The 16910-nt window shown below is 35.1% G+C and overlaps 1 protein-coding gene across 1 annotated transcript in view; it reads right to left on the bottom strand.

Moving 5' to 3' along the window:
• LOC128865995 (proton-associated sugar transporter A) overlaps positions 1-12444 on the bottom strand; it is a 58800-nt gene extending 46356 nt beyond the window's left edge. Inside the window, exon 1 of the mRNA XM_054106444.1 lies at positions 11351-12444. The gene's annotated coding sequence lies outside the window, so the exon portion shown is untranslated. The remainder of the gene's footprint in view (positions 1-11350) is intronic.
• Positions 12445-16910: the final 4466 nt, after the last annotated feature.

Raw genomic sequence — 16910 nt, 5'->3', positions numbered from 1 at the left:
ACCAACCCATTCGGCTACGGCGGCCCCCATAGGTACTTCTAGAAAAAGCAATTTTAAAGATGAAAGTCGAAGAATTCTAGAAGAAATATTAAAACCAATCTTTTCTAATTTCTTTCTTCTTTGCCGGTGAGAGGCAATGTTATCAGGAACTATGATCGGTTGCAACACTACGAGGTGTGACTATTAAATAACTACACAGACTGTAAAGCAGTGGTCGCCAACCTTTTCAATGTGTTGAGCTATTTTCAATATTTTGAAATAAACAGCGAGCTACTTGCCCAAGCCAACATAAATTAAATAATACACAGTTATATTCGACATACAATACACGTATTTATTTTACTAATATACGTTCTATATATAATAAACTTATGACTTATAGTGCTTATACTTATGCATAACTACATCCATGTTCACACCTATCAATCGTAATAAAATTTTTTGCAGTCAAAATTTGCTGCAGCCGATCCTAGAACGGATACGCGACTTCGCGTCGTGTTTGTCGGCGCGAAATCGCTTACCGCAGTGTTGCCGCTGTTTATCTATTTATTATGAAAATTTCTGAAATTTGCTAATACTGGTATGATTTTCAGACTTTTGGATTTTTTGCAACGTGAGCAGCGCGAGCTACCAGAATTGCCTTTGCGAGCTACCGGTAGCTCGCGATCGACGGGTTGGCGACCGCTGCTGTAAATCCTTTTTTTTGATAAGCATAGATTTTGACATTCTAGGAACCAAAGCAAAACCAATTACATGGCTCTATTTTGTTTTTACTCTACTGCTGCTGCTTATTTAATGTGGCTTGCTGGAGCCTTAAAAGAATTTGCAGACCTATTATGTACTACGAACGAACTCCCGTCAATTCGTGGAAAATCCTATTAGTAACTCCGAAGTTGCGAACCATTTGAACTAAGTTCGAATTAGTGCTACCGACTTTTTAAATGCAGTTCCGGTGATTATTGTTTACAACGTCAATAATTGCGATTCTGCAGGGCATCCAGAATGCTTAAGGAATACGAGGGCGGGGGAAATATCAACATTTTTTCTGATAGTCAAGCCGCGATCAAGACTCTAACGATCAGATTTAAACTGATCAACTCCTGTAAAGAGGAATTCAAATCTCTTGGGTGTGCAGGTAACATTTCTCTGATTTGGGTTTCAGGACATAGGAACATCAAACTGATGATAAGCTTGCCAGAAAAGGGTCGACTAAATTAGTCTCAGAGGTCTCCCACCCGGTCATCGGCATTCCCCTGACGACTGTTAAAGCGCAAAAGCACAACTTATTTCTAAGGAAAGCGCAGATCAAAGGGAGCTCAATTTCTTCGTGTGCTATTTCGAAAATCCTTTGGACCCAGTACAATAGATGCTGCACGCAAATAGTCCTGGGAACTCCACACCATTCAATTTCCAAACTTGTGGCTGTGATTAGCGGTCATTGTAAGATCGGCACTCACGCAGAAAAGCTGGGATTACCATTTAATCCTCATTGCAGAAGCTGTGAAGACCTTTCCGAAAAAGGGAATGTCCGTGTTTGGCAGCTAGCCGATTAGGGTCACAAGCGCACTCGGTCCAAACCCTAAATTTTAAGTGACAGCACTGGGCCTCTTAATGAGTACTCAACGTATTTTCTAGAACTTTTTTTTTCTTTCAAAAGATGCGCCTAGATGATGTTTTAAAATAAATTATTGTTTTTGTGACCTTTCTTTAAGTAAAGTCTATGTGAATATGCCAACAACGATTCCAGAGCTGAAACGCAACATTCGGATCGAGATAACTAAAATCAATGCGATACATACTTATACACATACATGCATATATTTTTTTTTACAGTATATAATGATAAAATTTACCTGTTTCAATTATTATGAATAATTCCCAGATAATTGAAATTCGACACAAAAACATTTCTTAACACTTAAATTTATATTATCATCCTCAGATCCACAATATCGAAACGGAAATTTAATTTTTTCTATAAACAATTATTATGAAATGGAAAACAAATTCATCCAACACTTCGTTTCTTAGACATAAATCCAAGTGAATACAAAGACAAGTTTATAAAAAAAAAATTACAACGATCTGCATTAGGCTTCCCATGCTTTTTCTAACGCTGTGCTGATTCTAATTTAAAAGGGGCTTGGAAAGCTATGGTAAATAAATGCTTCAATATTCATTCTTAATTATACATATTCTAGATCGATGCTTCTTCGCAGATAGTCTTCGTAGTTAGACGTCTCGTATCAAATAAATGACCTATCACTCTGACGTTATCTATCGCGAAAGACGGTACCACTCATTGCATTCTAAAGTGGGAAATTGCAGCAGTTTGAGAATGAGATCATGCAACATCAACATAACATATTGGCAGAAAGAAAGGCCCAATGATCAGACCAGGGAATCCCGAAACCTCCAAAGGATAATAATGTATGTCGGTTCTTCGGCAGAAACTTGAATTACAGCCGTAATGAGGTTGAACAGGTTTTGATAAATTTTACGGTATTTCTGAAGACCACAAGCAACAAAGGTGAGGAATTTGTAAACTAAAGGGTTTTCCAAGAACAGGTGTTATTTTGAATAGCCCGCTATTTCGGCAGATGCCACTTTTGAAGCTGTCATTTTCTGAAATTTGACAAGTAGAAATTTCGCCATTAAGAAAAATGGAACGATACGTGCTTAAACAACGCATTGAAATTATTAAAACTCACTCGGGTCATTGGGGAACAAATTCGAGCTGCTGGGACAAGTTAGTGATGTAAAGAATAAAACCCGTGCACGTCGCTCAAAAACAGCCAAAAATATTGCTGCTGTAGCCGAAAGTGTTGAAGAAACTCCAGGTTTGTCCATTCCTCGTCACTCTTTGGAATTAGACATTCCGCAAACGTCATTACACCGTATTTTGCATAAAGATTTGGGTATTAAGGCTTATGAAGTCCAGTTAACACAAGAACTCCGGCCGGCCGATCATCAACAACGTCGTGTCTTTGCTGACTGGGTCGTTCAAATGCATGAAAATGATCCGAAATTCCATCGCAAAATCATCTTGAGTGATGACGCCCATTTCGCACCTCGATGGCTTCATCAACAAGCAAAATTGTCAGATCTGGGGCTCAGAAAATCCAAGAGTTATTATTGAAAATCCTCTTTGAAAGTAATGTCGCAATATTTCCTAGCGTTCTTTGAGGTATACACAACCATTTTCTTTCAGCGGAAGAATAAAACTAATTTCCTGTCAAATCAGATGACAGTTAAGTGTTACTATTCTTCAAATAATACCTAGTTCAAATCCATAACGATAGGTGGCGGGGCCTGTATATATAATTGGCGCGTACACCCTTTTTGGGTATTTGGCCGAGCTCCTCCTTCTATTTGTGGTGTGCGTCTTGATTTTGTTCCACAAATGGAGGGACCTACAGTTTCAAGCTATTAGAAAACTGTTTTCTTAATTTTGGTGTTTCACCGAGATTCGAACCTGCGTTCTCTCCGTGAAATCCGAATGGTAGTCACGCACCAACCCATTCGGCTACGGCGGCCGCCGTAAAACAAATACTATACATAGTGCCCATTTACACACGGAAACATTTGGAAGGGAAACATTTTGTTTGAGGGTGAAGGACGGCCGCGGAATAGAGAAGAGAATTTGTCTCCTGTACTGACGACACGCTTTGCTCTTCTTATTCGTATTTCCAATCTTAAAGCAATTTTTGACAGTTGCTTCATTTGTTTTCTTCTTTTGTGGGAGAAAGTTCTGAGTTATGTGTTGGTTTTCAATCAAACGGAAGATAACAACGATGACAAACATCCGAACGCTGCTTGGGAAATGCACGATTATTTTTGCTAGTAAAGTAGGTATAATTTAAAATAGTTTATTGAATTTTAATTTTTCCCGCAATTCTAGATACTCAAGTTAATTTTAAGTTAATTATTTATATATGAAGTATTTTTAATTTAATTTTTTTATTCAAGTACAACAATTTATAAATATATTTAAATAAAAAAACAACACATTATTTATTATTTAACCAGTTTGCATTCTTCATTGATATATTTAAGAAATTGTTGACGAACGTTTACCGCTTTACATGTTAACCAGAAGACGCTAAAGTAGTAACCGTCAAAATGTTGCCGAAAACATTTTTGCCCGTATGGCCGCGAATGAGACATGAAAAGAGAATTTCCAGTGTCTCCCTTCCAGATGTCTTCGTGTGTAAGTCCAGTGATATAATGTCTGTCAAAATGTTCGTGGATTCCAGAGTACATATTTATGTATGTTAAACAGAATACGAAGATGAAAGAAGAATAGATGCACCAATGTAATATTTTAATTCATATATAATACGTTATTTTCACTTTCAATCGAAATCACTTTCCCTCGAAAATTCTCCTCTATACAATTGCTAATTATGTATTTATAATTAAATCAATTGAATCAAATTTGATATATTTATACAAACATACAATATAAGGTCACACATCAGGTTAAAGAACGAATAAGTTATCAATTACACCTATTCGTACAAATGTGTAAATATAAACACATACTTATATGTACTATTGTAATATTTACTACTTGGGTGATTGTAAGTGCTGCAATATTCCACGAACGAGCTTATCTCTACATCAATTCAAGTTGCTGATGCACATACATACATACGTACCCTCAATCGGTACTTATTACAAATCGGGTTGATCTAATTATGCTGGAACTACTTCAATCCTATTTATACTAGGCCCCTGGCTAAGGCTTGTCGAAAAGAAGAGGTTACTATGTTTAATTCTAAACGGCGGCCGCCGTAACCGAATTGGTTGGTGCGTAACTACCGGAAGTGCGTAGGTTCGAGACCTCGAGCGCAAAACACCAAATGATAGAGTGTGTAAGCGCCAAGTTTATATATGTACAATAAGAATACTTCAAGACATTAAATTTGAAAATAAATTTGCAGGTTTCCCGCTCACGGTTTGGACAACAGCCTGTAGATCATTGCTCCCCATTTGTTATGGCATGTGCATGGTGGCCCATTTAGCGTTGGGAATTTTAACTACTGATTTTTTTGACTTTGATAGCTAAACTAATATCCGTTAATTTTATTTTATTTTTAGACAATTATGTGAGGCTGCTTTTATGCAATTATTTAAAAAATAAAAATTCATTAGAAACATTAATTGAAAAATATTTATGAGTATTTTATTTATAGACGATTTTAATTAATTTCCAAACGCTAGTTGGACCACCCTTTTGCAAACGAATACTCTTTGTGTTTTTTATTTATGTTTGCCTGTACGTATTGTATATACTTGCATAAATATATTTTAATACCCCCGTGCGCTTGTGTACAACTTAATTTAATTTCACACTATTTTCTTCACTTATGCAGGCCACAAACGCGAAACAAATCGAAACGATCCGCTGAAACTCATTTCGCCATTGACGAATTGTTGACCAATTTAATTTCACGCTGTTCGAATATGGAAGCGGAAAAGAATAATTGTCATGCATGGTATTTATTTGTGCTTGAAAAGAAAAAGGAGAGAAAGATTTTGTTCACACTTTGTGTAGTAGCGTTTTTGTCTACTTTTTTATATTTTTCTAATAAAATTTGCTACAATCTTAATTTTACATTTCTGTCTATATTTTTTGCTCTTCTTTTTCAACAATGATGCATAGCTTTTGAACAAATCCTTGAGTTCCTCAATAAATTATTTATTTATTTATTAGAAATATAATTATTCATAATTATGAATATGAAGCCCTATGCTCCAACGGAAGAAACAGGAACCGATGATGATGATATATTATTTTTATATTTTTTTATACTTATATTACATAATGAATAATTATATTCCATTACGAAAGGCACTAGTCGATAAAGCTTCAATAAATGTTTGCTTAATGTTGCTATTTGCCCGCTCATGTGCACACTTGAAAATATGAAAAGAAATGAGAAAAATCGCCAATTTGGCCACATACACGCAACCTATTGCAAGTTGATAAAAAATGTTGCCAATTTTCGATCCGTTTGCCACACACACGTCAATCTGTTGAAATTTCAACCGATTGTTTCGATTTGTTTTCTGTTTGTGGCCTGTATTAAGGATTGTATGCAACAGCATAAAGGAACTGAGATAGATATAGACATATACATGCATAAGTATATACCAAAATATTCAAAATGCCGAGAGGAGTCGATTCATAGAGTAAGTGGCGTTCATAGACGAAGTGCCGTTGTGTCAATTTTTTTTTTGTATGGCGAACACATTTTTATTTTTTTCGTAAACAAACCGATTCATAACTTCTGCTACGTCAGCCCATCCGCTGATTATGTCAAATTCGCTGAGAGCCGGCTAACGGTCTGATCTTGGCCACTCCATTAAAAATCTTTTCACCATGGTGCGCACGATAACTTGAGACAAAATTGTTATACCATATTTCATTGAAACTTGGTTCACATTTTACTCCTTTTACTTACTTTACGCTCACCTGCCATATGAAGGTAATTTTGAAAAAATGCAAAAACGTGATATCTCTGTTACATTTTGTACAGTATGGCAAACTTGGAATCTACAACCATCCACAATATTTCATCGTTTGTCCGACAAAGTGGTTTCATCACGTCGGGAATTAAAGGGGGCGATTTATGCCCAAACAAGTGACATCACAATGCGTCGCCAGGTCTAGGTGAGACCACTCTACATTATCCTGGAGAGTGAGACCCACCGTAAACTAACCTTACCTAACATTTGGTGCACATGATGAACTCAAAGCAAGAAATACGATTCAAGTCAAAACTCGTCGAAACACGTATACGTGTTGCTTCCCACATTATATATTTAGATCCAAGAGAAGATATATTGAGATCACAAGAAAACCACGCCCACTTTTTATATTATTAAATCTTAAATTCCCTCCATCTGTCTGAGGTTGTGAGCTAAAACTCTCATCGTGAATCATTTTGTCTAACTCTTTCACAAAGTTGCTGCTTAATTTTAATAGAAAAAAATACAATAAATGCATTTTAAAATATAAAAATTAATTCATTAGTTATAATGCGGCCCCAATGCAAACAAGACTGGCGTCATAACAATGTTTTTGATGGCGCTATCTTTTTAATGAGTTAATGCATTGGAAGTTACATCCCTAGCTGACTTCTAGTGAAATCTTGGTGACATTCGGTTCAGTGGAAGCGAAGTTATTGCGTCTAGAGTGTCACTTTTTTTGTGTCATCGGTACAAAAATGAGTTTCGCACGAGGAGCTAATATCAAACTTTGATTCAAAACAGGTAAAACGTTTACCTAATCATTTGAATTGATGAAAAACGTTTATGGCGATGATTGTCGATCTCGTGCCAAAGTTCATGAGTGGTTTACACATTTCAGAGATGGTTGTGAGGACATAAATGACAGTGAACATGCGGGCCGCCCAAAATCAGTAATCACCGAAAACTCCATCGAAATTGTTAGTAAATTGATAAAAAATGAATCGAAATCATCGTTCAAATTCATGGATTCGGAGTTGAATGTCTCCAAAACATCGATTTATCGTATTTTAACTGATCATTTGGGCTGACGAAAGGTCTTTGCACGTTTCATTCCGCGCAAGTTAACTGAGGACCCAATAATTGCTCAGAATTTAACACTCGAAAGCTCTCATTAAAGCGGCTAGAAAAGACGAGAACTTCTTTTACAACATTGTAACTGGAGATGAAACGTGGTGTTTCCAACATGAACCTGGAACTAAGCGTCAAAGTACCGAATGGAAGCCCCCAGACGTGCCACCACCATAAAATCGCGCTTGGAGAAGTCAAAAATCAAGTCGGTGCTTGCTACGATTCCAAGGGAATTGTCCACAAGGAATTTGTGCCAACGGGCCAAACCGTCAATGCAACGTTTTGAAGCGTTTGTTGCATCGCATTCGTCGAATTCGCCCAGAATACCACGAAGGAGAAAGCTGGCGCTTATTGCTTGATAATGCATCATCTCATCGATCCACTTTTGTGACTGATTTTTTGACTAGAAATCGCATTTTAACCATCAATCACTCACCGTATTCGCCTGATATGGCTCTCTGTGACTTCTACCTACTCGGAAAATTGCATTTGGCCATGAAAGGAAAACGGTTTGCGTTCGTAGAGGCCACACAAAAGGCTTGTACAGACATCCTGAAGGACATTCCGGTCAATGACCTGAAACACTCTTTCGAAAAGCTTTTATATCACGCAAAACAGTGTACCAAGGCAAGGGACTATTTTGAATAAATGAACTCGAAGTTGTCAGAACAAAGCTCTTGTCGCTTCTGTTTTAGCTCAGTCTTGTTTATTTTGGACTTCACCTTGTATAATAATAAATCGACGAGAGCAAACGTCATGTGAGTACCAAGTTTGGTTAGCTTGTAATCCATAATAGTGAAATATTCGCCTAATTGCCTCAGAATCACCAGTTGTATAAATATATTTTTCCCCTTTACGAAATTCTCATTACTTTTTTTTAATCTCATACTATTTTTAATCTCATCTTTTTTTTTAAATCTCGTCTTATTACTTACAAATTTGGCCTATTTGAAACAGCAAAAAAAATTTTTTTTTTAGCAACTCGGCTTTCTAGTTAATATTAAGTTTTTAACACACTTTTATTAGGTCGGGTTGTATGTATGTATGTATGTATGTATGTATGTATGTATGTGTGTATGTATGTATGTATGTATGTAACGGAATCTTTGAGCTTAATTTTCACTGGCTTCTAAACATCTGATCGACTTGAAATTTTGCACACCTATCAAGGACCGATGACAATGCAATAATTTGATAAAAGTTTTCCATTATCCTTATCAATTTCATCCCCTTCAAAATAATCCACTCTCGATGAAATACACTTATGCCAACGATTTTTCCAATCCCCGAAACATGCCAAATAGTCCATTTCCGGAAGTGGTCTCTTGAGTTTTGGGAATAGCCAGAAGTCACACGGAGCCAAATCAGGTGAATACGGTGGTTGCGGAACGATATGCGTGGAATTTTTGGCGAAATAGTCACGAAGAACGAGTGCAGTGTGAGACATGTGAGATAAATTTTCCATTATCCTTATTAGGATTGCCAGGATTAATATGTTATTTTTTTAACACACTGTTATTAGCTCGGGTTGTATGTATGAATGACTGTAACCGAATCTTTGAGCTTAATTTTCACTGGCTTCTAAAAATCTGATCGACTCGGAACACACAACATAGATGACTAGATGGGAAACTCTTTTTCTCGTGAGAGCGCTGAAAAATGTGTATTTTTTATAACATTTGCCAATACCGGTAGAAACATGAATTGGGTATTTTTTTAAAAAAAATTGGGAATTTTTAGTTTCCACACCACCATTGAGGTTAGTATTTAGTGTGCGGTTGTGTAATAGTATATTACTCGTAAAACCTGCATATACTAAAAATAAAAAATAGTTAAAAAAAACTAAAAAACACGCTTTTATTACGTGGGATGCATTTTGCTTCCCTTTCATAACCCTCTGTACATGGGTAGTTGCCAATAGAATGATTGTAATATTTACTATATCAAGCATCCCACGCTTTTAACTCTAATTTGAATTATTCTATTTGTATCTTAATATTTGTTATAATTCTGTTCTGAGGTAGTTGACTACGACTGATCCTTCGATTTGCTATTAATTCATTATAGGTTCCTTTGTCATTAAAATTTATTTTCTACTTTTTAGTTCGATTAGCAATAAAAGCGTGTTTTTTAGTTTTTTTAAACTATTTTTTATTTTTTTCTTAGATAAATCTGGATTCGGATTTGAAGCAAACGTTTCATATGTACGTAAATAAATTTTCGCAGTTTTTAAATAATATAATACATGTTTTTGCATTAAATTTTTTTGGACCATTTCTTTCTGAAATGCCCTTTTATATGTGTTTGAATACCATAATTACCGTAATTTTAAATATGGTGTGGAACTCAAAATGGTAAGTTAAAACAGCTGTGCTAAAACAAACTGGCAGGAGAACACCGAAATATCCTCTTTTAGGGCATCTTTGTCTTACCGAATCGAAAATGTTAAACTAGCTATGTTAACATTAACTGTAATTTTTTCGTCTGACTCCCACCTTCATGCCATTTTAAAATTTAAATGTTACGACCAAGGATGATAGAACGCAAGGTTGCGCCCGTAAGAGCGTGCGTGACGTCACATTGATGCAGTTGCATGCGATAAAAAAGAAAATGCGAACAAAAATGCAAGAAGAAAAAGAAATTACACAAGCAACACAAAAAATTCCACAAGTGTGACGTCACACACATAACGAGTCTATCATAATCACTGAAGCGGAATAGTGGTAAAAAATGGACACTAACTTCGTATTCTGTTGGGAAATCTATTAAAGGTAGTGGCACTAAACCAACATTAGAATGTCAGGACAAAAGTGAAATAGAACGGCTATTCGTCATTCCATTTTGTATTGACATCGTTATGTGCAAGGCGAATGAAAAAAACAATTCAGCTAGTTTACTGATATCACCTTAATAGATTCGCTTTGGTACTGACCGTAATTGGCCACATGAGAAAACACAAAAAAGTTAGAACACGAAAATGGAATGATGGAAGAATGGGATGTTCTTCAATTTATTCTTCAGTCTTTTCAATTACGGCACGGAAATTTGATAAAAAAAAACCAATGAAAATTTATTCTATATCTCATTTATATTATTATGTAATCAATAAGAAAGCGGTTAATGGAGGTATTGACTATTTACTTTTTTATTATTGACTTAATTGTTTTTCCACATCAATATCCAAATTTTGAACTTTTTCTCTATCCGCTATTATTTTATTATATCAATGGACAAACACATGCACTTACTATATATACCCTTTATGTTTGTGACGGTGAGGTTGTATTGAAAATGCCTTCACACCATTTAGTAACCGTCGTTACTGCGTGTGTGGGTGATTCTACTAAAAACATCTCTCCTCTTCTCTTGGATTATATACCCTCGATACAGTGTGTTGCACCTTATGATGATGAAATTCTATTACAAATTCACTGCAACACGCCTGCTCCTTGAGCAACTTCACCAATCCTATTTCAATTTAAAGCATTCAAATTTATTATTTGCGATTCATACAAATTGCAATTTTTTACGATATACCACTGGCTTGATTTAAGGCTTGGTTGCTTCCAAAAAATTGTTAAATATTGATTATATCAATCAATTTGAAACTTATAGTGCGAAAGAATTAGTTATATTCGTTGAATTTTTCGATAACAGGAAATAATGCCAGCAGTAGAAATAATAATTTGTTACGATATAAAAATGTATTCAATATATTTGGCCTTTCTTCGAATGTACTCACCTTAATAAGAAATATGTAATCCGAATATTTCCAATATATACACTAATACTACAGCACGTATCGCATGTAAAACGAAACGCGAAGCTCAAAACCGCAAAAGACCACAATAAACGCTGGTATTTTCAACCGTCTATCAATTTTTCTGATTGTACACCACCAACGAATTACTATATATTTCACAAATGGCCAACGATGTCTTTAGTGTTTTGAGTGCCAATAATATAGTTAATTGCTGTTTTAAATTTGCAGATTTCCGTTTGCGTAAATTATTGAACATAAAATAGATTTGCAATTTCTTTAACTTCGACTTCAAATTGCGATCCTTCGCCAGTGCGACGATTTCGTACTTTGTATGACAATTTCTAAATGCGTTAGATGGGCGTTTCGGATTTGTGTTGCTTCGATACAGTGGCACTTTCATAACTCTGACCATACAGGGCGCAAAAAAACTACTTTACACTCTCAAATGTTTATTTCAGCCAAATACTGAATTATTTTCAATATAACAGAATTAAATGTGTTTTACGCAAATATGATTTTTGCATTTATGAATATGGGATTTCAACTATATACGTGACAATTTCGTGTGGCTGCTATTTTGCGAATTCGCATAATTTATCTCTTGACGTCGCCCAGACACCTTGAAAACGAAATATTCAATTTTCCGCGATCGTTCCTTTTTCACAAGTCAGAACTCTTTTTTTCTTTGCACTGGCTTTTGTGGCTATTTTTCAATTGCCTTAATTTTGTTCTTAACAAAAATAGACACTTTTGCGGCGTCTCGACGTCAAGTGCGTTTTCGCTCGTATATTAACACAATTCAGTGTATTATATGTTTGTGCGTATGAAGGTGTACTAGTTGGTTTAGCTGGACCAGCTCACTTGCGCGTCTGCAGCGATCTTCTTATTCAATTCAGTGATCTGCAAAACGTTCGCCGTCGATTAGTTCCGTATGTTGCGCGGTTTAATGATCTATTGCAAAAACTTTGAACGACTGGCCATATGCTCGCGGTGTTTGCGGATTTATGATCTTTCCTCAGTCAATTCGAAGTCGCTTTTTCTCGCAGTGAGATAGTATTCGCTCATCGTTTTCAGATAGTGGTCTAGTCTCGCGAGCAGCTAGCTAATTAATGTTGCCGACGCTTAGGGGCCATCTACATACAACTTTCGTTTTGTGTATACTAAAACGAACGCTTTGACACATTCAGCTGCAGCGTGGGCAAAAATTTTAATATAAGTTAACGTTGCAGACATGATACATAAATTAATTTTTGCTACATATACCTTCTGCTCAAATATGAACGAGACGTTATCAATAAAACGGTCCGCGGATGACATATGGCAAAAATAAATTTTTTGTTTTTTGGTAGGACTGTTATAAGCTTACATGGCAAATTTCAGCGTGATATGTGACGTAGTTTGTTTTCTGTGCTACGGTAAACAAGTCAAGCTCGAGTGTGTTCTTCGAATTTAACGATATATTATTTGGCAATAAATTACCAATAGTCAAAATTTTGCCTAGCGATTTTGAAACTTCAATATTAGCAATTGAAGTAATAACCACACAGAATAAGCCGAAGTAAAATTTCGGATATTAAATTTAATTTGCACACGTAGTGTTTTTATAAACAACATTACCACTTTCTTATACAGGATATTGCGGAAGACCACATGCCGACTTGATGATGCTGTAGAAAACACGTGCTTGGCAGCAAGTGCAATGCGTCAATATTTTAAATACCTAAATGTGACTATGAGTAAGGACAATTATTGGAAGAAAGTAAAATATTGTTCCAATATATTGTAAGAATTTTATGTATGCATAAAAAGCTAAGTTTGTAAAATTATAGTCTCAGTAGAGTCGCATGAGCAGTCGTCCGCCGAAATCCTCCGGTTAAGGAAATAAAGATAAAAAGGAGGCATTCAAAAGGAATCCTTAAGTCTGTAACCAAACTTTGGAAAAAATAACAAAATGTTTAGTCAAAAATACATGCCGCAGCAATACATATGGCAAGTGTACTCACAGAATTAAGTCACAGTATTTCCAATATTTTTTATGTCACCGACGTAAACGCAGTCCCCTGTCAGCTGTTACGATCAAACTGATGAGAGCCCCATGTAAATGAAAATTACTTCCCTTCAGTATAGTAGTATCGTAGATTTTATAGCAGGATTTTTGAAAATTCCTGTAGAACCGTGTCAGCTGATTGCTCTTTCACCACACAGTGTTGCCAAACAGTACTTTTCAAAATTATTACAAAATAAACTTGGAAAAATTTCATTTTTTATTAAAATTACTTAAAAATAATGCTGAATAATGTTAATTATAGATAAATGAACCATTTGCATTTGTTGGTTTTCGGCTTTGGTGTATTAAACAATGAATAATTGTAACTGATAACGCGGATGTGTGAAAAAGTGTGTAAGCAAAAATATCAATAGCAACATTGTGTAGATACAACCAAACACATGCACACACAAACCGATGTATTGTGTTAACATGTAACTAAAAGAACGCAGTTGTTCTCTACGTAATAAGATTTGCTCAATTTTATGTTCTCTACGGGCTGCGGTAAGGAACTACGATACGTCGGGCAGTGTGCGCACTATTAGCTGATACGAATTGTCTTATGTGAGTGCCAATAAATATGAGTGTCGCGCATATTTGCGACTAGTTGATTTTTTCTTTACCTGATTAACAAGGTTTTTGTTTTGAGAAAGGCAAGATTTTATTGAGCGTCGAGATCTAAGAATGTTCCGAAAATACTCCATCAGCTGAATGAAAAGTTATAGATGTACCATTGGTACAATCATTTATTGAGAGAGGATATTATCGCTTTGTCGCATGATGGAAAGAATAATGAGGTGGCGCCTATGTGGTCCCGTTACTTTGCGCTCAGCGAATTTGACAACTAGTTACGTGATTTTAGCTCCAGTATGGCCAGATTACCATTTTCGTAACTTGATTTATCATTTTTTTTTGTTGTTTTTATTATTTTTTGTCTCGGAGTTTTAGTTCTTTCTTCATGACATTTTTCTAATTAAAATGTCATGTTTATAATTTTGTAAAATATACATTTTTTAATAATTATTTAAATAATTCACTCAGTTTTATTTAGCTTTACTTTTTTTTAACATCTGGTGGCATTGCCCGCGATTGCAGGTGTTGTTGGTGTTCTTCTGCTTTCGGCAGTCAAATCTCTCTCTCGCTACTGCAGTGTTGCCTAGCTTTGGATATAAAAACGCACTAAAATGCCCATTCAAAGAAAATAACCCAACAAATTTTTATTAAATCACTTAAAGAACTTTGTATGCGTGAAATGTGCGTTTTTTTAAATAAATGTGTTATGCTTATGTACAATTTAATTTATGAGGTTTTTTTGTTAAGCGAGACTCTTTTGTTAACGGAACGACTCACTAAGGATTGATGGCCAGAAGAAACGATTACACCTCTATGGTTTTAATCCGCATTCAGTAAATTCAAACGCCTTTTAAAATGTGTAAAAAGTGTTCAATCTTAAGAAGAGTTGAGAGAGAGACATTAAATATTCTTCCATAACCTTAAAAGGAGCAAAAAATTAAATTCACACTTTCAAAATATCAAATTTTATAAGAGTAAAAAAATTTTCATTACCACTAAAATCTTCTCAGAGTGACCTTTTTTAACCTTTTTTGGTTTAATAATATAGTTTGTTTTTTAACCTAAAGTTTCGGTAGCTTTAAATTAAAAAAAAGAAACAAACACCAAACTTCAAAATTTTCGCATTTTCGGTATAAAAAAGCACTAAATTTATGGCGAAGAGCAAATGGTTGGCAATACTGCACAACTCAGCAAACGTGACGTCACGTACGCTCTGATGGGCGCAATCTTCTTTTTATCATTCTTGGCTTTGTCGATGGTAAAAAGTTGGTCGATATATCAAAAGTGCTAGATTGAGAATTAAGACTTATGGTATCAGGATCGAAATAGTTCGGAGAGAGAATATTACGGCTAACTTCTGCCAGAAGAAATCGACCCAGCACGCAGTTTAATCATAAATATTATGCTCAGCATTTTTGTATGACTGGCCCAAAAGTTTCGAAGCAAAATTAAAATTAAAATTAAATTCCATCCCATTCGAATTATTTAATATTTGAAAAGAACAATCATTTAAGGGTTAAGGGAGCAAACAGATGCAGCATTTTTTCTTTTTGGCATCGCGTACGCATTGATAAAACATCAATTATGATAAATGAATATCTGTTATTTTGTCTGAATTTCATTTAGTATGTGCTCTTAGCCGATTACATTCGCCGCAATAGATTCGAGAGCAGCAGCTTGGCGTTAAGAGCCGTCTACATAAGCATACACTTTATGTTCGGGTTTGCTTCGACAATGGGTTTGCTTCGACACTTGATATTTAGCATAAATATAGAACTTATACGAAGCTGTTCATATGGAAAATGCAGAAAGTTGAGTGACTCTCAGCCAGTATTGCCTTTTTGGTATTTTTACCAAAATTGGTTATTTATTTTTCTTCACAAGCATTTTGGTTATTATAGTTCTGAAATGGTTACTTTTTGGTGAAATTTCCTAAAAATGGATAGTACAATTTGTGTGACTGCATTATAAAATTGGGATTTTTATTTCACACTTAGGCATATTTTTGTACTGTGAACTGAATCTTATGTATTATCAGTATTGCATCAAACTTTGTATCCAATGTTTGGCAGAAGTGAATGACAATTTATTTTGAATCTGAAGCGAAAATGAGCGACTGCAAATGGAAAGGTACAGAATGGAAGTTTTGGGAACTTGCTAATATTAAGATGAAACTCCGAAATAAATTGAAGATATAAAATTTTAAAGAGATAACGCTTCCAAAGAAACTGTTAAAAAGTAATTTAGTGGGTGAAATATGGAACCCTGTTTTAATTTTGAACCAATTTTTATTTTATTTTATTAAAACGAATTGTTTGTCCACTAATCACTTTCAGACCAAAAACTGTTTTTAACCAAAAACAAAAACCTTTACAAGTTTTATATTATGTTTACATACATATGTACATGAACGTAGTTTTGCAAAGTATGATTCGTTACCCTGAAACCTACACAATTCGTTTCAACTAGCTCGTCTTCCCTCTATTTTCGACCAATATGAATTTTACCATAGATTATTTTAACGGGCCAGAGCTGTGGCCAAGATCAGATCGTTTACCATCATGCTTGACAAACGGGTATATACTTTTTGGAAATTTATGGCATCAAATTAGCTAAGAAAATAAAAATGGATTGCGTTATACTTCACAACAATATTTTGAATAAATCAACAAATAATTTCGTATGTTTAGAAGCATATAAAAACTAAAGAGAAAAAGCAAGGCTAAAGGGAAAACGGATTACCATTCTCCTGTCCACTTGATCTACATATAAATATAATATATGTGTGGCCATATCAGTACCCCGTTGGATATTTTTATTTTGTTTAGCTTCTTCGCAATGTTTAGCGTCTCTTGCAAAATTTTAAGTAAATCGAATTGGCACTTTGCCTTAAGGAGGGCGGTACAAAAATACATTTTT

The sequence above is a fragment of the Anastrepha ludens genome, chromosome 6 (assembly GCF_028408465.1).
Source record: "Anastrepha ludens isolate Willacy chromosome 6, idAnaLude1.1, whole genome shotgun sequence".
NCBI classification, from domain to species: domain Eukaryota; kingdom Metazoa; phylum Arthropoda; class Insecta; order Diptera; family Tephritidae; genus Anastrepha; species Anastrepha ludens.
Note: the sequence above shows the minus strand (reverse complement) of the source record. Positions and strands in the feature narration are given on the sequence as shown.